This window comes from Gossypium arboreum, chromosome 6 (assembly GCF_025698485.1).
Source record: "Gossypium arboreum isolate Shixiya-1 chromosome 6, ASM2569848v2, whole genome shotgun sequence".
NCBI classification, from domain to species: Eukaryota; Viridiplantae; Streptophyta; class Magnoliopsida; order Malvales; family Malvaceae; genus Gossypium; species Gossypium arboreum.
In genome coordinates, this window is record NC_069075.1 from 58246949 (window position 1) to 58274655 (window position 27707).

The window sequence follows — 27707 nt, forward strand, 5'->3', positions numbered from 1 at the left end:
TACAAACGATTATAGTACTATGCTAAAACATTATATAAGCCATTTTCGCATGGCTATCCAAGTTTACACAAAACCGAAAGGTACATGACCTACAACAAAAGGGTAGTCCTATACATGCCATTTCAAAGTTCAACCAAAATTGTACCAAAATGGGGGCTTTGATAGTGTGGATGACTTCGACTTCGATGATCCCGAATCCGGTAGCTAACGAGCGAGACCTATAAAACAGAGAGCCAAAGCAACGGGGTAAGCATTTTAATGCTTAGTAAGTCTCAAGCAATGAAATCAGCTTTGACTAAAGTATTACATTCACATAGCTAAATGAATCACTCTATTAATACACATTCTCATAATCATACTTACTTCACATTACCGACCCTTATGTTCATACACAAAAGAACAACTTAGCCAAAGGCCGATAGCTCGTTTATCAACTGAGCGAATACTCACTTGTAAGGACTCAACTAATTCAAGCACATACGAACATACCTCATTGCTGGAATTTTCACAAGTGTATAAACTGAAATTTTTCAGCAAGATTGCTCATTTCCGAGTCACGTACCTTCGGGATTTAACCGGATACAACCACAAGCACAATTGCCTTCGGGTCTTAACCCGGATTTGGTAACTTGCACCATTGCCTTCGGGTCTTAGCCCGGATTTGGTACCTTGCACCATTGCCTTCGGGTCTTAGCCCGGATATAACAACTTCATACGAATGCCTTGGTCTTAGCCGGACATAATCACTAGCATAAATGCCTTCGGGACTTAGCCGGATATCATTCAAATGCTCATGTACACATATATCAATAATCACGACACATCCATATTTCATTTTCGTTACTAAGGCTCAAACACAAAATATTTATCAAACCTTTACAATTTCGGCTCAATAGCCACACACAAGGAGCATGATTTCAATATAATTCAAGTAGGGTCATTACTCAAGACTTACCTTGGATGTTGTCGAACGATTTTAACGGCTATTCAACTACTTTTTCCTTCCCTTTATCGGATTTAGCTCCCTTTGCTCTTGAGCTTAATTTAACAAATAAATTGATTTAATCATTTGAGCATCGAAAGAGGAATTCAAGGTACTTAGCCCACATATTTTCATTAGACATTAAAGTCAACGAGGTACGGAAATCATGAATCAACTCAACACATTAGTTAGTACTCTCCTTAGTCAATTTTCTAAGCCAAGAATAGGCATCAATATGTTTGCCTCTAACCGAATGCATGCACACCAATTCCCCTCATGTGGCCGAATATGCATGTCCATGTTGAGGCCAATTATACACTTAATACCACACACACAAAAAAAAAAACAGCATACATTCTACTAACTAATGCATTCCATATTGTAACTCAATACACATCTATCATTTCCTTCATAACCGAAACATCATCATAAGTAAGTATATACCTTGAGATAGTATATATGTCATACCAATACATCATGTGCAAACATATATACATATATATATGCTAGAGCCGAATCTCAAGTTGATTATAATTAAACATGAACATAAATCCAAAACACAAATCTTACTTTCCATGCAATGAGCATAAATCATACTTATGAATGTACCATGGCGAATACATCACAACACCATAATTTTGGTCATGATTAAACAAAGAACTTAATGTCTTACTCAAAAATACTAAAAAGAAAGTCCAAGAGCCATCAATCCACCATCACATATATCATTTAGCAAGCTTCATATTTAACATGCAATGGCATTAACACAAAATCCACCTTGGCCAAATACCATCCCCATGATATAACAAAGATTTGAACCATGGGCTAATAAGAACATCAAGTTAGCAACCAAAACATGCATGAATCTCATGGCACAACATCAAACATACCTTAATCTAGACACTAGTATGGCCAAGCCTCCTCCTAATCCTCTTAGAACCAAGCATGAAGCAAAATTCCTTCCTTCTTCTTTAGTATTTTCGCCAAAAAGAATGAGAAAAGATGAACAATTTTTTTTCTTTGCTTTTCTTCAACTCACGGCAAAGGGGGGGGTTCACTCACACACATTTTTTTTCATTCTTTATTACCCATACTTATTTGTTTATTTCTTTTCTCCCATGATGTACCAACATAACATGTCTAGGACATGTTTTGCCCATGATTCCTTGTCATGGCCGGCCACTAGAACTTGGGGGAATTTGACATGCAAGTCCTCCCCTTTGACTACATGCACTATTAGGTCCTTATAGATTAGCCTATCACTTTTCAAAAGTGTCACACAAGTCCTACTAACTGAATTCACATGCAATCGGCTAAATCGAAGCTTGAAATTTTCACACATTCATAATTACATATTCTAGACAATAAATATTACGTTCAAACATTTCGGTGACTCGGTTTAGCGGTCCCAAAACCACTTCCGACTAGGGTCAATTTTGGGCTGTCACAACTCTCCCCCACTTAAGAAATTTTCGTCCCCGAAAATCTTACCGGTAAATAGGTTTGGGTAACGCTCTTTCATAGAGTTCTCGGGTTCCCAAGTAGCTTCTTCCATCCCGTGTTTGAGCCATAACACTTTTACTAACGGAACCCTTTTGTTTCGCAACTCCTTTATTTCACGAGCTAGGATACGAATCGGTTCTTCTTCATAACTCATATCGGCTTGAATTTCAACCTCTGATGGACTAATTACGTGCGACGGATCAGATCTATAGCGTCGAAGCATCGAAACATGAAAGACGTCATGAATCTTTTCAAGTTCAGGGGGCAAAATCAAACGATATGCAACTGGACCGACTCGTTCGGATATCTCATATGGCCCAATAAACCTCGGACTCAATTTGCCCTTGCGCCCAAATCTGAGTATCTTTTTCCAAGGCGAAACTTTAAGAAACACTTTATCTCCCACCTGATACTCGATGTCTTTTCGTTTCAGATCCGCGTACGACTTCTGACGATCGGAGGCTATCTTCAGATTTTCACGAATTGCTTTTACTTTCTGTTCAGCATCTTTAATCAAATCCACTCCGAAAATTTTGCTTTCACCGAGCTCGGTCCAAAACAATGGTGTACGGCATTTACGCTCGTACAAGGCCTCGTAAGGCGCCATCTTAATACTTGATTGAAAACTATTGTTGTGGCGAATTCAATCAAAGGTAAATACTGCTCCCATGAACCACGAACTCGAGGATGCAACATCTCAACATATCCTCAAGTATCTGAATTATCCGCCGGATTGACCATCGGTTTGGGGGTGAAAAGCGGTCTTTGAAATGCAACTTGGTACCCAAAGCTTCTTGCAATTTCTTCCAAAATCGCGAGGTGAATCTCGGATCTCTATCCCACACAATGTAAATCAGTACACTGTAATCTCACAACTGGGAAATGTATAATTCAGCTAGTTTATCCAATGAAAAATCTGTACGCACGGGGATAAAGTGAGCCGACTTAGTCAGTCTATCAACAACAACCCAAATCGCATCCTTCTTACTTGATGACAATGGCGGTCCAGGACACAAAGTCCATTGTGACTCGATCCCATTTCCACTCGGGTATCATAATCGGTGAAGTAATCTCGAAGGCACTTGATGTTCCACTTTCACTTGTTGACATATTAAACATCTCGAAACAAAGTCGGAGATGTCTCGTTTCATACCATGCCACCAAAACCGACGTTTCAAATCGTTGTACATCTTCGTACTCCCCGGGTGGATTGCCATTCGGCTACAATGGGCTTCGTTCAGAATTATCGAAATAAGTTCAATTCCTTGGAACACAGACGACTTGAACCTCAAACAATCGTCATCATCAATTTGAAACTCCGATTCCTTGTTTGGAACACACTCACCCGTTTTGCAACCAACTTATCGTCAACTTTTCGAGCTTCACGAATTTGATGAGTCAACAATGGTTTGGCCTTTAATTGGCTACTAACACATTTTCGGGTAGAATAGACAAGTGTACATTCATCGTCGTAAAAGCAAGCAAAGTGATTTCGGCTTAAGGCGTCCGCAACCACATTAGCCTTTCCCGGGTGATAATCAATGACAAGCTCATAATCTTTTAACAACTCGAGCCAACGTCTTTGTCGCAGATTTAAGTCTCTTTGAGTCATCAAATATTTGAGACTTTTGTGATCCGAATACACATGGCACTTCTCACCAAATAAGTAATGTCGCCATATCTTTAAAGGCGAATCGATGGCGACCAATTCGAGATCATGGGTCGGATAATTTTTCTCATGTGGCTTTAATTGTCTCGACGATAGGCCACAACTCGACCTTCTTGCATCAATACGCAACCTAACCCAAGTAGGGAGGCGTCACTATAGATGACAAACTCTTTGCGATTCGGCTGCACTAATCTGGAGCTTCAGTCAAATGAGTTTTCAATTGATCGAAACTTTTCGACACTTTTCTCGTCCATTCAAACTTGACATCTTTCAAGCGGTTTCGTCATGGGTGTGGCTATCATCGAGAATCCTTTTACAAACCGTCGGTAGTGTAAGCAAGTCCCAAAAAGCTCGAACCTCGGTAATATTTCTTGGAGGCTTCCAGTTAAGTATGGCTGAAATTTTGCTCGGTCGACTCGAATACCGATGCAGATACCACATGACCCAAGAAGCTAACCTCTCTTAACCGAACTCACACTTGCTGAACTTAGCATATAAGCGCCTATCCGTAATATTTGTAACACTAATCTCAGGTGCTCTGCATGTTCGGTCTCATCTCTTGAATAGACCAGGATGTCGTCAATGAACACAACTACGAACCGATCCAAATATGGTCTAAAAATTCGATTCATCAAATCCATAAATACCGTAGGGGCATTAGTGAGCCCAAACGGCATCACTAAGAACTCGTAGTGACCATATCTCGTTCTGAAGGCAGTTTTGGGTATATCCGAATCTCGGATTAAAGAATCGATAATAGCCCGATCTCAAATCTATTTTTGAGAACACTGAGGCTCCCTTCAGTTGATCGAACAAATCACCGATATGCGGTAACGGATATTTGTTCTTTATTGTCACTTTATTAAGCTGACGATAGTCGATGCATAACCTCATGGTTCCGTCCTTCTTTTCACAAACAACACGGTGCACCCCAAGGTGAAAAACTCGAGGCGAGCAAAACCTCTATCCACCAACTCTTGCAAGCGAGCTTTCAACTCCTTTAATTCCATTGGTGCCATACGATCACGAGCTATCGAAATCGGTGTGGTCGTGTACAAGCTCAATACCAAACTCTATCTCCCGAACAGGTGGCAAACCTGGTAATTCTTCGGGAAAAACATCCGGGTATTCACAAACCACTGGCACAGATTCGGGTTTTATTTCTAGCTCATTATCATCAATTACATACGCAATGTATGCTTCGCACCCCTTTCTTACATACTTCTGGGCCAACATTGATGATATTACAGCTGGCAACCCCTTCAAGTCCGAAGACTCAACTCGGATCATTTCGTTATTTGCGCACCTCAAATCAATAGTCTTGCTTTTGCAATTCACAACCGCATCATGCACGGTCAACCAATCCAAACCAAGAATAACATCAAATTCATCGAACGGCAAAAGCATCAAGTCCGCGGAAAACAGAACCTCGAATTACTAGGGGCATTTCTTACACACTTTGTCGACAAAGACGTAACGACCCAAGGGATTTGACACCGAATTACGAACTCGAGAGACTCAATAGGTAAAGTCTTCTTGGATGCTAAGGTTTCGCATATATAAGAGTGAGTAGAACCGGGGTCAATTAAAGCAATCATATTAGTATCAAAGAGAGTGAAAGTACCGGTAATAACATCCGGCGAGGAAGCATCCTCACGTGAGCGTATGGCATAAGCCCTAGCAGAGCGCGAGCCTCGGTCCGGTCGTAGCATCTCTAGATCCTCTCGACCACCACTAGCATTGCTGTATTTCGGATGGTCTACCTCGGCGGTGGTAGCACCGGTTTCCCACTCTGATTTGTATTCTGTTCAGGCAACCTCGGGCAATCTTTAATAAAGTGGTCGACCGATCCGCACTTGTAACAGGAGCGGTCACGGAACCTACAGCTTCCAGAATGCCATTTGCCACAATGCTGACACTCCGTTCTGTCTCGACGTTCATTCCCAACACTGGTGACCGAAGTGCCTCGTGTACCCACAGGGGGTTGATCACGATCTCGTCTAAAAAGGCCCGAAGTGCCTCTAGACCGGCCCACATCATCTCTAAATTTCTTCGATGCATGTTGAAGAGACTTTCCCGAGGATCTTTTACGAAACTCTCCAGTTCCCACATCAACTTTTTGTTTTTCTTTTTTAAGCTCTTCGGCTTTACAAGCTCGCTCGACAAGTACTACGAACTCTCGTATTTCAAGAATGCCAACGAACATTTTTATGTCTTCATTCAGCCCATCCTCGAAGCATTTACACATGATGACCTCGGACGAAACACATTCCGGCGTATCTACTAAGTCTAACAAATTTTCGCTCGAATCGAGAATCGACACGTAACCTTGCTTAAGCTCAAGAAATTCCTTCCATTTTTATCAACAAATCTCGATGATATACTTTTTCCAAACTCAGTTTAGAAAAATTCCCAAGTTACTTGCTCTCGGGGCACAACAGAAGTCAGAGTGCTTCACCAATAGTAGGCAGAATCACGTAGCAAGGAGATAGCACACTTTAGGCATTCATCGGGTGCACAAGATAGCTCATCGAGTACCCGGATAATGTTGTCCAACCAAAATTCAGCTTTCTCGGCATCGTCGTTATCCGTAGCTTTAAATTTAGTAGCCCCATGTTTTCGGATTCTGTCAACTGGGGGCTTATTCGACCTTATTTGGTCAGTTACCGGAGGCATTGTAGGTGCGGGGGTTGTATTAGTCGGGAATGGAGGTTGTGGAACAGTCATATTAGTTCGAATGTATTGGTTGAACCAATCATTCATCACGATATAAAAGGCTTGCCTAGCCTCATCATTCGGATTGCTAGCAATAGGTTGAGAGTCCGCTGGCGCTGTCCCTTGTGCGGGAGCAGGCGCCACACTCTCCACATCATCAGCTATCGCTCGGTTGGGATCGGGATCCATTACTATAAATAAACACAAATTCAAATGTCAGAAATCACCACACTATCAAATAATCACATAAAATGGCATGTATAGCTAGACCCAAACGCATTACGGTAGTCCTAGAATCGACAAAACGTTAGCTCTGATACCAATAAAATTGCAACACCCCGTACCCGAGTCCGTTACCGGAGCCGAACACAAGGTGCACACAAACTTGACTTAATCATTTCCATTGTCCATTTAAAAATTTCCAGCAAGCTGGTTACTGCATCACTGTCGCCTTAAAAATCATATCTTGAGTTTCAAAACTCGAAAATCAGTTTCGTAATTTTTTCCTGAAACTAGACTCATATGTCCATCTACATATTTTTTTCTAGAATTTTTGGTCAGGCCAATTAGTACATTTTATTAGTTAAAGTCTCCCCTATTCCAGGGTTCGACTACACTGACCTTTATGCATTACGAATTGGATATCTTCCTATACAGGTCTTCAATACTGTTTCCGTTTGTTTCTATAGAAACTAGACTCAGAGAGGAATCTATACATATATGGCATGACTCCTAATTATCTCTGGTTAATATACAATGAATTTCCAAAGTCGGAACAGGGGATCCAGAAACAGTTCTGGCCCTGTTTCACGAGAACTTTAATATCTCTTAACATATAACTCATATGACCGTTTCGTTTCTTCCATATGAAATTAGATTCATCAAGGTTAATTTACATAATTTATTCACTATTTAATACCATTCCTACTATTTTTAGTGATTTTTCACATCCACGTCACTGCTTCTGTCAGCATCTGCCTTTAAGGTAGGCTTTACCTATTTCATGATTTCCATGATTCAATTGGCCCTTTTTGCATACATAGCACAAAGTGTGATCATGATTAACCATTCCAATGGCTAATCGTTAAAAACAATTCCATACCTCATAATGATCAACATACAAATGATTATAGTACTATGCTAAAAACGTATATAAGCCATTTTCGCATGGCTATCCAAGTTTACACAAAACCAAAAGGTACATGACCTACAACAAAAGGGTAGTCCTATACATGCCATTTCAAAGTTCAACCAAAATTGTACCAAAATGGGGGCTTTGATAGTGTGGATGACTTCGACTTGATGATCCCGAATCCGATAGCTAACAAGCGAAACCTATAAAACAGAGAGCCAAAGCAGCGGGTAAGCATTTTAATGCTTAGTAAGTCTCAAGCAATGAAATCAGCTTTGACTAAAGTATTACATTCACATAGCTAAATGAATCACTCTATTAATACACATTCTCATAATCATACTTACTTCACATTACCGACCCTTATGTTCATACACAAAAGAACAACTTAGCCAAAGGCGGTAGCTCGTTTATCAACTGAGCGAATACTCACTTGTAAGGACTCAACTAATTCAAGCACATACGAACATACCTCATTGCTGGAATTTTCACAAGTGTATAAACTGAAATTTTTCAGCAAGATTGCTCATTTCGAGTCACGTACCTTGATTTAACCGGATACAACCACAAGCACAATTGCCTTGGTCTTAACCTGATTTGGTAACTTGCACCATTGCCTTCGGGTCTTAGCCCGGATTTGGTAACTTGCACCATTGCCTTCGGATCTTAGCCCGGATATAACAACTCGCACGAATGCCTTGGTCTTAGCGGACATAATCACTAGCATAAATGCCTTGGGACTTAGCCGGATATCATTCAAATGCTCATGTACACATATATCAATAATCACGACACATCCATATTTCATTTTCGTTACTAAGGCTCAAACACAAAATATTTATCAAACCTTTACAATTTTGGCTCAATAGCCACACACAAGGAGCATGATTTCAATATAATTCAAGTAGGGTCATTACTCGAAGACTTACCTTGGATGTTGTCGAACAATTTCGACGGCTATTCAACTACTTTTTCCTTCCCTTTATCGGATTTAGCTCCCCTTTGCTCTTGAGCTTAATTTAACAAATAAATTGATTTAATCATTTGAGCATCGAAAGAGGAATTCAAGGTACTTAGCCCACATATTTTCATTAGACATTAAAGTCAACGAGGTATGGAAATCATGAATCAACTCAACACATTAGTTAGTACTCTCCTTAGCCGAATTTGCTAAGCCAAGAATAGGCATCAATATGTTTGCCTCTAACCGAATGCATGCACACAATTCCCCTCATGTGGCGAATATGCATGTCCATGTTGAGGCCAATTATACACTTAATACCACACACAAAAAAAAAACAGCATACATTCTACTAACTAATGCATTCCATATTGTAACTCAATACACATCTATCATTTCCTTCATAACCGAAACATCATCATAAGTAAGTATATACCTTGAGATAGTATATATGTCATACCAATACATCATGTGCAAACATATATACATATATATATGCTAGAGCCGAATCTCAAGTTGATTATAATTAAACATGAACATAAATCCAAAACACAAATCTTACTTTCCATGCAATGAGCATAAATCATACTTATGAATGTACCATGGCGAATACATCACAACACCATAATTTTGGTCATGATTAAACAAAGAACTTAATGTCTTACTCAAAAATACTAAAAAGAAAGTCCAAGAGCCATCAATCCACCATCACATATATCATTAGCAAGCTTCATATTTAACATGCAATGGCATTAACACAAAATCCACCTTGGCCAAATACCATCCCCATGATATAACAAAGATTTGAACCATGGGCTAATAAGAACATCAAGTTAGCAACCAAAAACATGCATGAATCTCATGGCACAACATCAAACATACCTTAATCTAGACACTAGTATGGCCAAGCCTCCTCCTAATCCTCTTCCAAACCAAGCATGAAGCAAAATTCCTTCCTTCTTCTTTAGTATTTTCGGCCAAAAGAATGAGAAAAGATGAACAATTTTTTTTCTTTGCTTTTCTTCAACTCACGCAAAGGGGGTTCACTCACACACATTTTTTTTCATTCTTTATTACCCATACTTATTTGTTTATTTCTTTTCTCCCATGATGTACCAACATAACATGTCTAGGACATGTTTTGCCCATGATTCCTTGTCATGGCCGGCCACTAGAACTTAGGGGGGAATTTGACATGCATGTCCTCCCCTTTGACTAGATGCACTATTAGGTCCTTATAGATTAGCCTATCACTTTTCAAAAGTGTCACACAAGTCCTACTAACTGAATTCACATGCAATCGGCTAAATCGAAGCTTGAAATTTTCACACATTCATAATTACATATTCTAGACAATAAATATTACGTTCAAACATTTCGGTGACTCGGTTTAGTAGTCCCGAAACCACTTCCCGACTAGGGTCAATTTTGGGCTGTCACACGTAGCTACACGGTGCTGCTCACACAAGCTGATGAGGATCCATATCACATGCCAGATAACTCAGCCACTGGTAAAACGTACGGACCAACACCCAAACACAATAACCCCTAATGACATATCATTTGTATCCTAATCTATTCCTAAGGTTCAACCGGGATTTCACATTACTGAACCTTCCTCGAATATTTTTGTAAGATCGTTTTCACAATTAATTCAATAATAAAGCATTTAAAAGACAATTAGATTAATTCTTACTAACATACGAACATACCTCAATTCACAAAAACGACGAAATGGATTGACTAGTCCAATACTTTATTTTTTCCCCCGATCTAGATCCGAACTTCGCTTTTCTTGATCTATATAATAGCAAATTTAACTTATTCAATTATCCTTCTATCCAATTTAGCCCAAAAATCAAATTATGGTAAAATTACACTTTTACCGCTAATATTTCAACATTTTTACAATTTAATCCCTAGCTCATAAAAATGCAAATTCATGAAATTCAACTTATACCCATGCTAGCCGAATTTCTCTTATTATCATAGCAGCCCATATTTTTCATTTATTCCACATTTCTATCACAAAATTTCACATTTCTCAATTTAATCCCTAATTGACAATTTTATCAAAAATCTCTTAACAAATGTTGTTTATCTAACAACAACCATTTACTTTTTATCATCAAACATCAAAATACACACATATCCATCAATGGTAAAAACCTAAACCTTTAATAATTTTGCAAATTAGTCTCCGGGCTATCTAGATAAGCTACAAGCTACAATGATTCTAAAAACATAGAAATCATTAAAAATGGCACAAAAATTACTTACCAATCAAGCCTCAAAGTGACCGAACCCTAGATGAACAAAAATGGCTTTCTTTCCCTTGAATATTTGGTTGGAGAAGATGATAAGAGATAAAAATTGGTTTTTTTTTTTTAACATTAATTTACTAATTTACTTAATTAACCTTTTAATTTCAATCAAATTTCAACAATACCAATCTCATAAATGTCCCCTAACACACTAATGGTCTAACTTCCATTTAAGGAAATCCATTTTGAAGTTCCATAGCTATTAACACCTTTAGCTATTAGAACATAACTTTTACACTTTACGTAATTTAGTCCTTTTTATCAAATTAAGCACTCAAACGATAAAATTTCTTAACGAAAATTTTACACAATCATACTATCATGTTATAGACATTAAAATAATAATAAAATAAATATTTCAACCTCAAATTTGTGGTTTCAAAACCACTGTTCTGATTTGACTAAAAATGGGTTGTTACATTTGGTATGTTTGTTATGGCTTGGAAATGATCATTTGTGATATGATTTGATAGATAATTGAACTAGGTTTTTTTTCTTGAAAAGTAGCTATGTTTCTTTGGTTTGATCCATGATGTTTTGATGCAATTGTGGTGCCTTTGAATGGCATATTGGTTAGATGAATTAGGATGTTTGAATTGGCATGTTTATGTGTGTTTGAATGATGTTTAAATCCCTTGAACGTGTGCTCAAATGGAATGGTTAGTTAGGTAAGACTTGGCCTTGAAATGGCTTGAATTTAGGGTCAATTTTTGGATCACATGGGCTGTCACACAGCCTGGCTACACGGTCGTGTGTCATTTGAAAAATCCTAATATTTTAAGTTAGTGAGTTACACGGTCTGCGACAAAGCCGTGTGACCCTACTTAGTGAGTTACACGGGTGAGGGCACAGGCTGGGATATGGCCATGTGTCCCTTGTTCAATTGTTACATGACCTGGCCACATGGTTGTGTGACCCTTATTTTCAAATTTTGTAATTTTTTCCCAAATCTTTTATTTTGTTTCAAATTAGTCTCGAATTGTTTATAAGCTATTTTTAGGGCCTCGAAGGCTCAAGTTAGGGACAAAATGCATATAATTAATTACTTTTTAATAAGATTAATTTATTTAATTTTATAGTGTTAAATGTTTTTCAATTGATCGGTAATACTCCGTAACCCTAATCCGGTGACGGAGACGAGTTAGGAGTGTTACAGGAATTACTTAAATTTTATTTTTATATCATAATAATGCCATAGAAAAATCTTGACCATTCTACAGTTCAGGAATTTACTACTGCAGTTTGCTTCTTTCGAGAGCTAGACTTTAAGCTATCATTCTGAGTTTTTGTATGTCTACAGAACTCAAGAATGATATCCAACTTGTTCTTCATTTCCTTGTACAGATCGCAACTTCTATGTCTAGAGTGCTACAAATATTCTTTTAGATAATCGTCTGTATCAATCGATAATAATCCAATTTATTTGATCTTTTCAAAATTAAATCAGATCTAACAATTACAATCATCTATGTCTAAAGCTTGCATGCATGCATTTAAAATAATCACAAATCGAATAAAACAATAATCTAATCAAAATCAAACCATGGGAATTAAAGATAGTAAAAACTCACCTAAATAATTTTAACCCAATGAGATTTACCTCATGGATTAGACATTCAAATCCAAAATAAAACCATTCAACATCATCATTCAAGTTTATGAATCAGTAAGTTCAAATAATAAAATAAAGGCCGAGCTACAAGAAGCTCTCAATACTCCTTCTTTCACTTTAATACTGAAATATGATGCAAAACCCAGGACAGATTTCTCTTCCCCTTCCTTGTGTATATGATTTTTTGCTTTGTAAGATGCTACCCTCTCCTCTATTTTCTTTGAAATTTTCCACAAGAGTTCAATGCAGAGAAAAACTACTCTCCAATCCCTCTCTCCCCAAAATCCTTGTCCCCTCTTTTTTTTCTCTTTCCTCCTTTTTAGGGTAGGTCCCTCCCTCTCAGCACATATCTTTTGCTTTCTCTTTTTCAGGGTGGTTTATCTGGTACAAGTACAGTTGGATAAGAGTGACATTGACATAGTGCTGCATCATCTTCATGGAATTGCCATGGCATTCTTGTTGGCAATCTAACCAACATTTTTCCATGGCAATATTTCACTTCCTTCATTTTCTTTCTCATTTCTATCTTTTCTTCATTATCCTGCACTTGCTGCCAACAATAACCAACACCTTTCTTCCCCGAAAACAAATAATGACATTTATAGCACAATCCAAGCTTTTTATGCAATGTTCTAAAAATATCCTAAAATGCAAACTTATTTACTTAATTACAAACACTATCTAGAGGCCTAAAATATAACTCTTTTTAAAAGTTATCACACCCCTAAACTTGAATTATTTCTTGTCCTCAAGCAAAATATGTATGAGTATGCATGTATGTATGAATTTGCTATAACACACAGTTGCTATATATACTGCTAAACCATTTGTCGTATATTCTATACCTCCATTCTTAACAGTCTTCTATTAAAACAAAAAAAAAATTAATTCAAGTTTTGTAGGTTTGTTTAGCAAACAGAGTGTAGAAAATGTTACCTTAAAATAAAAATTCCTAAATATTCATGAAATTCTGATGATAGTAAATACTTCCTAATGCACTTAGGTTATCTTTCTTCTAACCTCAATTTCTCTATTCTCATTTATTCTGTCATTTCAAATTTTAATTACAAATTTTAATTTTTTCAAGGGAATTCATCTTGTCGCATGGTTTCTTTACTTGACAATCTCAATAGAGCATACACTAGATTGCTTGGTATTATATCATGCCACAGTTTGAATGTAACTCACACATGAAGCTAAGGTTTTTAACTAAAAAGATGGATGGAATAAACAATGACCTCCTTAGCTAATCAGCCAATTACTATAGTGGAGTGTCCCTCAACTATTTCTTACTCACTCTTATTTAAACTTGTTTTTTTGATCAATAATACGATGGAGCAAACAAAGTATTACTTGTAACATCCCAAAATAGGGCATAGTCAGAATAGTGGTTTCAAGACCACAAACTCGACGTTGAAATATTTGTTTTATGATTATTATGAGGTCTAGAATATGAAAATATGCATGTGCTAAAGTTTTATAAAGAAATTCTATGAGTAAGGTGTCTAAATGGAAAATAATGACCAAATTGAAAAAATTGCAAAAGTTGGATTCTAGAAGCAATTTGCATGAAATTGCTTTAGATTATTAATTAGAAGTCCTTAAAGAACAATTTGCCCAATTTCTAAGGTTTTGGACAAAAATGGGCATGTATGGATAAAATTTGAAAGAAAGCGAGCGTTTGGTCATTCGGCTAATTAATGAAATAAAATGGGAAAATGGAGGTAAAAATCAGCCATTCTTCCCCCTCATCCAGCTGAATTTTCCAAGCCCTCCATAGCTAGGGTTTTCAACATTTTCAAGCTCAATAGTAAGTGCTCCCAAGACTCATTTTTAATGTTCTTCGTATTTTTAAAATCCCGGTAGCTTACTCTTTCTATTTCTACTGATATTTTGAGTTAGGGATCATATTTGCAAAGTGACCCATGTGTGACATGTTTATTCTTTGATGTTTTATGGAAGAATATGAAAGTTGGATGTGTGTTAAACATCTTTTTCTAGGTGATTTTCATAAAAAAAACCCCCTAAAATGACCTTTTTGCAAAAGGTGTAACATATGTGGTAGAAATGTGAAATAATGGAAAAATGTAGGCTGCCATAAGAGGAAAGAACATTCAGCTAGGCTTGGGTAATGTAGAAATTTCATGAATTTCATCATACGAGCCTAGGGACTAAATCGTAAATAATGTGAATGGTTAGGAGCAAAACAGTCGTTTTGTCCGGGGGTGAAATTTAGACTCGAAAAGAATAATGTAAGGTATTAATGATTCATTTTTATTGTTATAGACCCCGAGGAACAAATTTCGGAGGTCGATCAAGGAAAACGAAAAGTTTTAGAATAACCAAAGCGCGAAACCGAAACGAGTACCAGGTAAGTTTGAATAACTTTAAGTAAACTAATAATATGTCTAATTGCATGTTTTATGAATGTATGATAATTGGTTATAGTGATGGCATGAAAATCCATGAAATGTGTTAATAATAATGGCATGATAATAAATGTCCCAGTTGAAGTCAAAAGGGAAATTCGATGGATGAACCATGGCTTACATGACTTGAGATCTTGAGATGTGTTGCAGAAAAGGATTTATCCTGGATGGGTAATCCGTTGATCTCAAATATAGAAATGATCTAGCCCGGACTGGTGTTCATTGAGTGATCTAGTCTCTCGAAGAATATGTGTACATTGTGGATTTAGCCCGGACGGGTAATCCAATTAGGGTCTGAATTTAGCCTGGACTGGTAATTCAGATCCGAGCTCATGAAGGATGTTTGTCGCTATAAGGGATTTAGCATGGACTGGGAATCCCGAAATCACCCTATGAGTTTAAATTATGGGGGATTTAGCCTAGACTGGTAATCCCGCCGTAAGATGTGAGGTTCGCAGAAGCGCGTACTTGAGATGATCGCTCTTATGACTTGACGGTAAATGGATAATCCATCAAGACTTTCGAGAAACTCAACGGCATTGACATGAGATAGAAAAATGAAAATGTTGGATGATGAGCTCATCTAAGACAAATTACATGGTGTATTGTTATGGAACTAACTTGTCAATTGAGTGCATGTGATAGGGAAACTATTTCATGCTTGTTGGTTTTATTGCCTAATATGAATGCATGCTAATTAATCGGTAAGTTTACTTTCCAGTTATTCGGGCTTACTAAGCATGTAAATGCTTACCCCTCTCTTTTCCCTATCTTACAGAGCTCGTGGACTCGTGAAGATTGAGAGGCGATTGGAGAATCAAGAAACTATCATCTTGTCTAGCTTTGGTATATAAATACTCTTATTTTGTTCAATGGCATGTATAGGGATTTTTTTATTTTGTTATATGTGTCATTTGATTAGCCAATATGAAGGCTTATAAAAGTATACATATTCACTTGTATATGGCCAGAGGAATTGGCTCATTTTGGTGTAGGTTATGACCTACCAAATTGTGCATGTTATGTTCCAATGTTCTTGTGATGATTAAATATGGTGTGTTACAATTAGTCATATACAATATGACCAAATCACATAGGGTGGTTAGGCCAAAATTTTGCAATGATTTAAGATAATGAACCAAGCTTAAATGAGTTACAAGTCATGGAAATCCTTAATATAAAGGCGATAACCTAGCATGTATAAAAACCGATGAGATAAGGTTTACATGCAATGAGGCATATTAGGGTCATTTAAGAGTATAATTAGACCATGTTAAGTGTTATTGAAAACTATAAGTGGATATGAATATTAAAGGGTGACCAAAGGCTTGGAAAATGGCCCAATAAGGTCCACATGGGTAGACACACAGGCGTGTGTCTAGGCCGTGTGTGACACACGGATAGCCCTATGGGCGTGTAGTCAGTTCGTGTGTCCCCTGCACCTAAAATTTTTAAGTCAGAATGCATGGTAGTAAACACACGGGTAGAGGCACGGCCGTGTGTCTCAACCGTGTGGAGGGCACGGCCTACCACACCGGTGTGTGTCTTGGCTGCGTGCCCCTAAATGCATGCTGACGTCATAAACAGAATGCTCGAGTTTTTAGACATGGGCGACCACACGAGCGTGTCAAGGCCGTGTGAAAGACACAGGCCAGAGACATGGGCATGTGCTTGGCCGTGTCAAAACCCTTGTAAGTTCGATATGATAAATAAATTCAATAAATTCCACACAAGTAGGGGACATAGGCGTGTCCCAAAGCACACCGGCTTGTGCATTGCCTCCACACGGGCGTGTGAGGCTTAACCTAGCAAATTTTCCAGAAACTTTCTCAAGTTCTCGATTTGATTCTAAATCGTTCTCAATGTATGTTTAGGGTTTCATAGGCCCATAATAAGGACACTAAGATGTTGACTGATTGGTTTTAAATTTGGAATGAAATTTTATAACTCATATTTCCTGAAAATGTTTGAATACATGGCTGGTAACACCTCGTAACTGGTCCCGGTCTCGGGTACGGGTAAGGGGTGTTACATTACTGATCTACTCAACATTTTCAAACATTAAAGAGATTCTTATCATTTTGCCATGATATTCATTATTACACACTATTGATTTACTGAATTTAAGTTTAAGAATTCCTAAACGTATTAAAAGAAACCTACTATAGACTAATTACAATTATAATAGGGCATTCTACTTTTAGGAATCAATTTTCACATAACTATCCAAAACTAAACATACCCATTCACCCATCACAATTTTCTAATTTTATCGAAGAATTATTATCATCATCGAATATCATAGATAACAATATACTTTTCATAGTATGGCAGTTACTTAGCATTTGCATGTAATGGAAAAATGAATGAAAAAATACATGAGTATTAAAACATATATCTACTGTATACTATGTTTACAACACAACACACCCCTAAACCTAAGGGATGCATTGTCCTCTATGCATGAACAATGAAACATTTCAAAATGCAAAAACAACAACTTACAAATATAAAAATGTAATGACAACCAAATATTATTGCATGAAACATATGTTATAAAATGAAAAAGATGCAAATGAAATTAAAAACAAAAGCTTGGAAGAAATTTGGGTTACTCTAATTGGGTTGGGTTGATTTTCTAGCAGCGCGTTTGTACCGTTGCTTCCTTTCCACTTCACCAGTATCATCTCGAACTTATTTCCTAGTAGCTTACTTGTAGCGCTTCCTTTTCAGCTGGTTAATTGGTACCTCTTCTTCATCATCAGTATCTATTTTTCTGAGATCATCAATCAGTTGATGAATTGCATGCTCTTGCTCGGTCAAAGAGGTAATAGATTTCAGTGTGCTAGCAATTGTAGCAAGTGTATAAGTTTGAGTCATATTAGCTTTATCCTTATCAGATTCAATATGCACGGATTCAGTTTTCTCCTCCTCTCCCTTATTTTCTATGTTCTTCTTCTCGGCAGTGGCTTCTTCTCCATCTTCATCATCATCTTCTAGCTCCAACAACAATTCTTTAGGAAAAAAAAGAAATGTAGGCATAGGTCGAGTAAAGTTATTTTAAAGATATTTTTTAATGGCTTTGTCCCATCGTCTAACATATCCCCAAAATAGAGCCATTTCATCTTGATCTCGCCAAGATTAGTGACTATCATCAGCTGTTGTTGTAACATCTCAAGAGCATCAATCACTACCTGCTCAAAGTCGCTGTGAAATGTTGATGGGACAACATCATTAGTCATAGGTGGAAAACCTGTGGATGTAGAGCTAGGATGCTCTGGTATTTCCTCCCCTAAAAATCTCAAGGCAATTTGTTTGGTTATGGCTCCTTTATTGGGGATTTTTTCTTCATTTTCTTGAGTAGGAACCTTTACTCTTTGACACTGTGCTGTAATGAGCAACGAAAAGTTTAAGGAACCGGTGTTCTTTTGTACACAACGGTGGACTTCTCTAAAAATGATTTTTCCAACATTTATCTTTCTTCTAAACATAATCGAGTGTAGCAACAACATGCATTCCTTGGAAATAGTAGAGTTGTTTATAGAAGGGCTAAGACAATTTTTAAGGAAATGATACCTTACCCTACATTGAGGCTTCAAAGTTACACGATCTACGGTGTAGCAATCATTTTGAGAAATGTCTATATAATTCCTTCTACACATAAATCTGTCAAAACTGGGTTGAGTCTTTCAGTCGTCATTATCTTGACAAATTGGGAGTGTTCAACAGTGCCTTCAGGTAACCCATATTGTGCATTTATTGAGTCTTCATCGAACAACACCAAGACACCGTGCACATAGATGAAAGCATTTTCAAGAGAGGTTAAATGTGCATAAAATTATTTGACCTTAGTCAAGACGTCATCAAGGTGGAGATAGAAGATTTGCCACCCATGTTTCTCCACGACAGATAAGATGGCTTCAGAATAGCCCATACAGGGGACATCATAGAAAATGACACCTTTTTCCATGCAAAAAGGTCATTTTGATATGTTCTTGTTTTATTTTTCTTCCATGATTTTGATAAAGAATGTCCGTGGATGAACAGAGGTGGAAGAAGATAGTACTTGGTGAGCCATTTGAGAAAAAATAGTAATTGTAAAATGAAATGTGAGACCTTTATAGTTTATGGAGTAAAAATAGAGAAGGGTGAAGAAGATGAAACAGAAAGCAAGTTAGAAAAGAAATGAATCGACTAGGGTAAAACGTGAGAGAAAATGTAGCAGTGACGTGGGGGATAAGATTAACATGAAATTGTGCCCTTACACAGAAAAAAGAAAAATTGAGCATGAAAAAGAAAAGTAATTGAAAAAATTATTAAACTAAAATTAACTAATACATTAAATGGGCTGATTTATACAAACCTGGGCTGTAATGTGCTTGCAACAAAAGAAAATAAAAGTTAAGTGAACTTATTGAATAAACTAAACAAAAAAATTAAAAACAAAGTAAATGAATAAAATAATACAGGGGAGAAATGTTAAACAGTTTGAAAAGTGATGGAATTTTTATCACGAATTATAGGAGCTCCAAAGTAATGCTTTAATCATTGGCCATTGACTTTGATAGTAGAACCAGTCTTGCTATCTTTGACTTCTACAGCTCCATGAAGATAGACATGCACTATATCGAATGGGTCAAACCAACGAGATTTTAATTTGCCAGGAAACAATTTAAGCCTGGAATTAAATAACAAGACTTATTGTCCAAGTGCAAATTTTCGTGGCAAAATCTTGTTGTCATGCCATCATTTGGTCTTTTCTTTGTATAGCTTGGCATTCTCATAAGCTTGTGCTCTGAATTTTTCCATCTCATTCAACTCCAATAAGCGATTAGTACCTGCAGTACTCCAATGCATATTCAATTTCTTAATTGCCCAATTTGTCTTATGTTCAAGTTCAACAGGCAAATGACAGGGTTTCCCATAAACAAGCTTGAAAGGTGACATCCCCAATGGTGTCTTAATTGCAGTTTGATATACCCACAAAGCTTCATCCAATCTGGATGACCAATCTTTGCAGGTGGGATTGACTACCTTCTCCAAAAAAAAATTTAATCTCTCTATTAGAGACTTCCGCTTTTCCATTTATCTGAGGATGGTATGCCATGGCAATTTTATGTTTAACTCCATACATGTTCAGAGCATTAGTGTAAAAGTCCATTTTTAGGGTTAATTAGAACAGTGGTTTTGGGACCACAATTCGAAGTCAAAATATTTATTTTATTATTTTAATTAGGTTTACAGTATGATAAAACGTTTGTGTGAAAATTTCGTAAAGAAATTTTACCGTTTGAGTGGTTAATTCGATAGAAAGGACTAAATCGCGTAAAACGTAAAAGTTAAATTCTATAAGTTAAAGGTATTAGATGGATATGATATTAAATAGTGGGAGTCCTTAAGTGGTAATTATCCCATAAATGTTGATAGTGGAATTCTATGGCCTGGTATAATGGAAATTATTAATGTTTTTAAAGGGTAAAGGGTAAATAGGTAATTAAGTTAAGTTATAATTAAAAAAACAAATTAAAGCTTATTTTCTCATCTCTTTCACTGAATTTGAAAGAAATGGAAGCATTTTGAGGTTCAACTACTTTGGTTTCTTGATTAGGTATGATTTTGATCTCGGTTTTTAATGATTTTTATGTTTTTGTGACCGTTGCAACTAGTACTAGCTAGCCCGTGTCTTCGATTTCAAAACTGTTAAATATTTTAATAGTTTCCATTAATGAGATTATGTGTTCTTTGATGTTTAATGGTCAAATATGAATAATTGATGTTAGATTTTCACATTTTATAAAGTGATTTTGAGTGAAAATACAAATTATGGGCTAATTTGTGAAATTATGAAATTATGTGGTTCAAAGTATAAATAAAGTGAAAATATGGGCTGATATATGATCGGGTAATATTCGGTTAAGTAGGTAATTGTTTAAATTTCATGAATTTGATAATTTATGTGTTAAGGACTAAATTGCAAAAATGTGAAATAGTAGGGGAAAAAGTGTAACTTTTTCAAAAAGTGTAAATTGTGTTAAATTGAATGAATTAATGATTAAATAAGTAAATTTTGTTATTATATAGATTGAGAAAAAAATGAGATTTGGATCTAGAACGGGGGAAAACAAAGTATCAGATTAGTTGACCTAATTCGTTGTTACAGTGAATGAGGTAAGTTCGTATGCTAATAAACGTATTTAATCATTGAATTGAATTAAATTATATAAGTTTCATTATCATTGAATTGCTACGAATGTTGAACGAGCAAATACAAGAAAGAATCGGTGAAGTTACGATATCTAAAAGTCCCGTACAAACCTTAGAAATAATATAGGATACGAATGTCATGACATTAGGATTACCGAGATGTGATTACATGTAAAACCTTATCTGGGACATTGGCATTGTATTGTGATTACGTGTAAGACCATGTCTGAGATATTGGCATCGTTATATGATTTCGTATAAGACACTGTCTGGGACAATGGCATTAATATGTGATAATATGTAAGACAATATCTGGGATATGGCATTGTACGAGCTATTGTGATTTCCTAGTATCCTTAATGATTCTGAATGGTTCAACGAGAATAGTCAAGATGAGAAGGAAAGTACAATTGAATTAAGTGATATAGGTTCATACAGAACTTATATGAGAATCAAATGAAGGTAATTTGGTAAGTTTTTAGTGTATCATGTATATAAAATGAGAAAGATTCATGTATAAGTATGTTCCATGCTAAAATGTGTATATTTGGCTATAATGAGGTATGAATTGAATGATATGTGAGATATGAGTTATAGGTGTTTCAACTAAATATACATATGGCACATAGTGTGCTAAATACTGTTATTTGATGATATTTGACATAATTCACTCGGCTAAAGAAAAAGTGATGAATATTGAATTGAATAAAGTTTATATATATATGATAAATCGTAATTTATACATATTTTTACCCCATGTTTAACGCATTTTATGGATGATTTTCCATTAGAATTGGTGAATTTGATGCTCTTAATGCTTTAATTTCATGTTTTACACTTAGGAGAGCATAAGAGAGCGAAAAGAACGAGAAACGGGCCAAAAACAGAGAAAATGGGCCAAAGTACGAAATCAACACAGCCTGGACCTCATCATACGGGCAAACCATATGGCCGTGTCAATTTGGCAGGCTCGAGCACAGCCTGAAGTAATCGTACACCAGCGTGTCCCTACCGAGCCCAAGTTGAGTCCAATTCAGAAAAGGCTAATTTTGAGGGCTTTTAGGTATTTCAAAGCCTATAAATACACCCTAGAGGAGGAAGAAAAGGGAGGACGGAGTAGGGGGTAAGGAATTACTCCAAGAAAACTAATTGACTCATCTTAGAAGTCGGATTCATCATCAAGACTGAAGATCTCTCCTCAATTCCCCTTCAAGAGTTTTGGGTTTTCTTTATGTTTTGTATTCTTTATTATTCTGAGATATTTTCTTATTTAGTTATGAACTGAATCCCCTAAATACCTAAGGGGAATGAAACCTAAGACGAATCTTGTTATTATTTTCTGAATTGTATGATAAATATTTGACTTGTTCTTAATTATGTGTTCTTAATTCTTATTTTGATATCCCAAGATACCGATTCAAGATAAGCTCTTATTAAGAGGAGGAATAGACCCTATCTAAGAGTACATTTGTCATAATTAAACGGAGTTAATTGCGCTCCTAGATATAGGGTGACAAGATTTTGTCGTATAAGGGTGAAACCTAATAAGGGGATCCATAGATCGAGTTAATGCAACCCTAAAGTGTTAATTAGAGAAAAGTCTCGGTTATTCAATCTAAGGATTAGACGTTATTAGTCTTGAATAGGGATAATAACATAACTTAGGGATCTCTACAGAACAAGTTAAATGAATAAATCGTCCGATTTGGAGCTAGTATAACAAGTACAGTCTAAGTGGATTTTTCCTTAGGTATTGTCTTCATTCAATCGATTTTTCCAAAAGCAATTCCCCAATTCCATTCTCTGTGCATTCTTAGTTTAGATAATTAGTTAGTTAAAACAAAAACCTCTTTATTCTTAGGCTAGATAATAAAAAGACAGTTATTACTAGTACTTTTTGTTCCTTTGGGTTCGACAATCCGGTCTTGCTAAAACTATACTACTGTTTGATAGGTACACTTGCCTACATCGCGATAATAGTTAGTTCAAGAACAAGTAATTATAAATATTTAAAACCTATCAAAACCTCGCGATCAAGTTTTTGGCACCGCTGCTGGGGAACTAAGATATTAGGAACGCTCAATTTTTATTACTTTAGCCATTTATTTTTCTTGCAATTTAATTTAATTTTATTTTTATTATTATTTATTAATTTACTTTTTCCTTCTCTTGGTAGGTTTTTATAGTTTATGACTAGAAGAAACCCGTCAGGACCATTACTTTTTGACGAAGAAATTGGTCGTACAGTTCACAGAAATCAAAGAGAAATAAGGCAAAGCTTAAGATACACAGAGAACGAGCAAGAAGACGATACTCAACCCCCAACCGAAGAGATGGCTGAAAACCAAGGCAATCAGCTACCTCCTACAATTGCGGTTAATCAAAATCCTGCTCCACGCACTATGTATGATTATGCTAAACCTTCATTAACAGGAACTGAATCGAGCATAGTTAGACCTGCTGTAGCTGCAAATACTTTTGAATTAAAACCTAACACTACTCAAATGATACAGCAATTTGATCAGTTTGATGGTTTGCAAGATGAGAATCCCAACCCTTATTTAGCCAACTTCTTGGAACTATGAGATACATTTAAAATTAATGGTGTTTCTGATGATGCGATTCGTCTTCGGTTATTCCCTTTTTCATTGAGGAACAAAGCTAAATAGTGGTTGAACTCATTACCACGAGGGTCAATTACTACTTGGGAACAAATGACAGAAAAATTTTTACTAAAATATTTTCCGCCGGCTAAAACGGCTAAATTACGTAATGATATCTCTTCTTTTGTACAGATGGATTTAGAAACACTCTACGATGCATGGGAGAGATACAAGGACCTTTTGAGAAGGTGCCCTCACCATGGGTTACCGCTTTGGCTCCAAGTACAAACATTCCACAATGGTCTGAATCCTTCGATTCGACAAATGGTTGACGCAGCTGCTGGCGGAACCATCCATAATAAAACACCTGAAGATGCCTATGAGTTTATTGAGGAGATGTCACTGAATAACTATCAGTGGCAGGTCATGAGAACAAAGCCAACAAAAACAACCGATGTTTATAACATTGATTTGGTCACCATGCTCTCTAATTAGGTAGAACTCTTAAATAAAAAGATTGATGGTTTTCTTAGTTCTTCACAAGTTCACCCAGTAATGCAGTGCGAAGCAAGTGGAGGTGGAACAAGCCATTCGGAATACCAACCTTATGGCCACAACATGGATAACGAGCAATTAAACTACATGGGCAATAATCCTCAACCTCAAAAAAATCCATATAATAACACTTACAATGCAGGTTAGAGGAACCACCCTAATTTCTCATAGAGTGGTTAAGGAAATCAAAGACCACAACCACCTCCAGGCTACCAACAACCACCCTACCAATAGGAAAAGAAGTCGAACCTTGAAGAGATGCTCTCGAAATTTATATCGGTGTTAGAAACTCATTTTCAGAACACTGAGACAGCACTTAAAAATCAACAAGCATCGATCTAAGGGCTCGAAACTCAGATAGGATAGCTTTCCAAATGAATCTCTAAACGACCACAACGTAGCTTACCAAGTAATACTGAACCCAACCCAAGGGAATAGCTCAACGCAATTAATATTCAAGATGAAGAATGAGTTGTTGAGCCTGAACCAGAACCAAGGCAAGAAACTATGGTAAGTAAAGGTCAAGGTGAGGTAGATAACAATAAAAACAAAACAGTGAATGTCAAATATAAACCTCGTGTGCAATACCCCAATGCGACAAGGAAAGACCACTCAAATGAGCAACTTGGTAAATTCCTTAAACTCCTAAAAAAATTACAAATTAGCTTACCGTTTATTGAAGCCCTATCGCAGATGCCAAATGCAATGAAATTTTTAAAAGAGCTTTTAGCAAATAAGCAGAAGTTGGACGAGGCGTCACATGTGGAGCTAAACGCAGTGTGCTTAGCTATTCTGAAAAATAAGCTACCAAACAAACTAAAAGATCGAGGGAGTTTTACGATTCCTTGCTTAATTGGTAGTTTAGATGTTAATAATGCATTAGCTGATTTAGGGGCTAGTATCAATGTCATGCCTTATAAAATGTTTAAGCAACTAGGTCTCGGGAAACCCAAACAGACTAGGATGAGCATTCAACTAGCAGATAAAACTATAAGATTTCCTAGGGGTATTATTGAAGATGTGCTAGAAAAAATAGATAAATTTATATTTCCCGTTGACTTCATTATTTTAGACATAGAGGAGGATAGCAACACTCTTTTAATTCTGGGAAGGCCCTTTCTAGCAACTGCTAAAACAATTATTGATGTTGGCACAGGTGAACTCACGCTTCGCGTAGGAGACGAAACACTCACCCTTCAAGCTTGCAATTCTGACAACACATTGGAAATTGAAGGTGATCATCTAAATCATTCTATTAAAACTGACCACATGATACAACCCACTTTGCAGGAGATAAGTCTGAAGGAAGTACATGAGCCACTCTCAAACAATAGTAAAGGATCTATTCATGAAGAACGAATGCTGCAAATAGAGGAGCTAGATGAATGGCGAACACATAAATCAAGAACACACGATAAACTGAAACTACGCCAAAACAAGCTTGATACCTCTCCAAATCAACTTAAAGTTGGAGATAAAGTCTTATTAGATGCCGCAGATCCCCATATTGTCACTACCACACCGAATGAAGAAATCCCTCTTGTGGTACTCAGCATTTTTCCATTCGGTACGGTGGAGATGAGTCATCCCAAGTTCGGCACTTTTAAGGTAAACAACACTCATTTAAAACCTTATTTTAAGATTGATAGCAAGAATGAGGAGTATAAACTCCTCGAACCACCATGATCATTCAACAGAGAGGTAAGTCGAGCTTAGACTATAAATAAGCGCTTCTCGGGAGGTAACCCGAGCACTAACTGTATTAACTTCTTTAAAAATTTAGTCTTCAACATCTAACTTACTAACGAAGCTCTCAATCACAGGTTTTCCACATAGACATAGCCAAGCACACGGGCGTGCTTATGGCCGTGTGAAAACAGGGCAAGGATTTCCCCAAACACGGGCTATGATAAAACGCCACGGCCGTGCAGCATGGCCGTGGTTGAGCCTACCAAAACAACACGGGCGTGCGACACGCCCGTGTGGAAGACCCGTGGTTGAAACTGAGAAACTAGCACCAGCGTGCGACACGCCCTTGTCTCACACCCATGGTCAAACCTGTTAGATTGACACGGGCGTGGAGATTTCTGACACAGGCGTGGGAGAAGCGAACGAAGCTAGACACAGTCGTACGACTCGGTCGTGTGAACCTACACGCCCGAGGTACACGGGCGTGGGATGAATTTCAGACGCGCCTAAATAGGAAAAATGCGAAACACATGGGCTGAAATTGGGGAACACGAGCGTGTGTCCTAGCCGTGTGGCCCAAAATCTATAAATATCCTGTACTATTCACTTTCTTCCCCATTCAAAAACCTTAAATCTAGCCGCTGCAACTCCATACGGCCTCCCTGCCACTCCCGTGCACCGCCTCCAACTTCATTTTTGACGTCTATTCTCCCCTTTCTAGCGTTTGTTTACTCTTTCCCCTTTAATTACACTCATTTATAATGCTATTCATCTTAGTAGTTTATATTTTTCATGTCATTTTTATTTGTCCAAATTCCTACTCATTACATGATTTATCTACTCCATTTAATTAGTTAGAAATGAATATCCATGGTTAGGATAGTTGAAATAATCTTGCCTTTTGTATTGACAGTTCTATTCATTCATATAGTAATGTACATTCCATTCTTTGCCATTTTACTTATATCACCATGCTAGTGCCACAAAAGTATACCATTGAACTTATCGTTTTTAGTTAGTTTTAGTAGTTGAGGCTTGAAATTATGATTTTTAAGATTTGACTTCGTTTTACTTTGACCACTCATCAAGATGACTTAATGATTCTAATCGCAAGTACCATGTCATCTTCACGTGGTAAAAAAGCTATTGTCCCTGCTTCCAAGAAACAGAAGGGAGCGTCATCTTCTGCGGGTCCAACTGCGGAAATTCGTCACCCCCTCCTATAGTTTCCCCATGGGCCCCAGGAAGAACTTTTCCAAATACTTTGGGCCCGACCTTTAATTGCAGGCCGCTGTATTGACTGGACCACCGTAGAACAAGTTCAGTTGG

At 37.0% G+C, this 27707-nt stretch overlaps 1 non-coding gene across 1 annotated transcript; it reads right to left on the bottom strand.

The window, feature by feature from the left end:
• Window positions 1–24293: 24293 nt before the first annotated feature.
• Window positions 24294–24400, bottom strand: LOC128294807 (small nucleolar RNA R71). Its single transcript, XR_008285114.1, has one exon. It is a non-coding gene; the product is annotated as a small nucleolar RNA R71 (small nucleolar RNA).
• Window positions 24401–27707: the final 3307 nt, after the last annotated feature.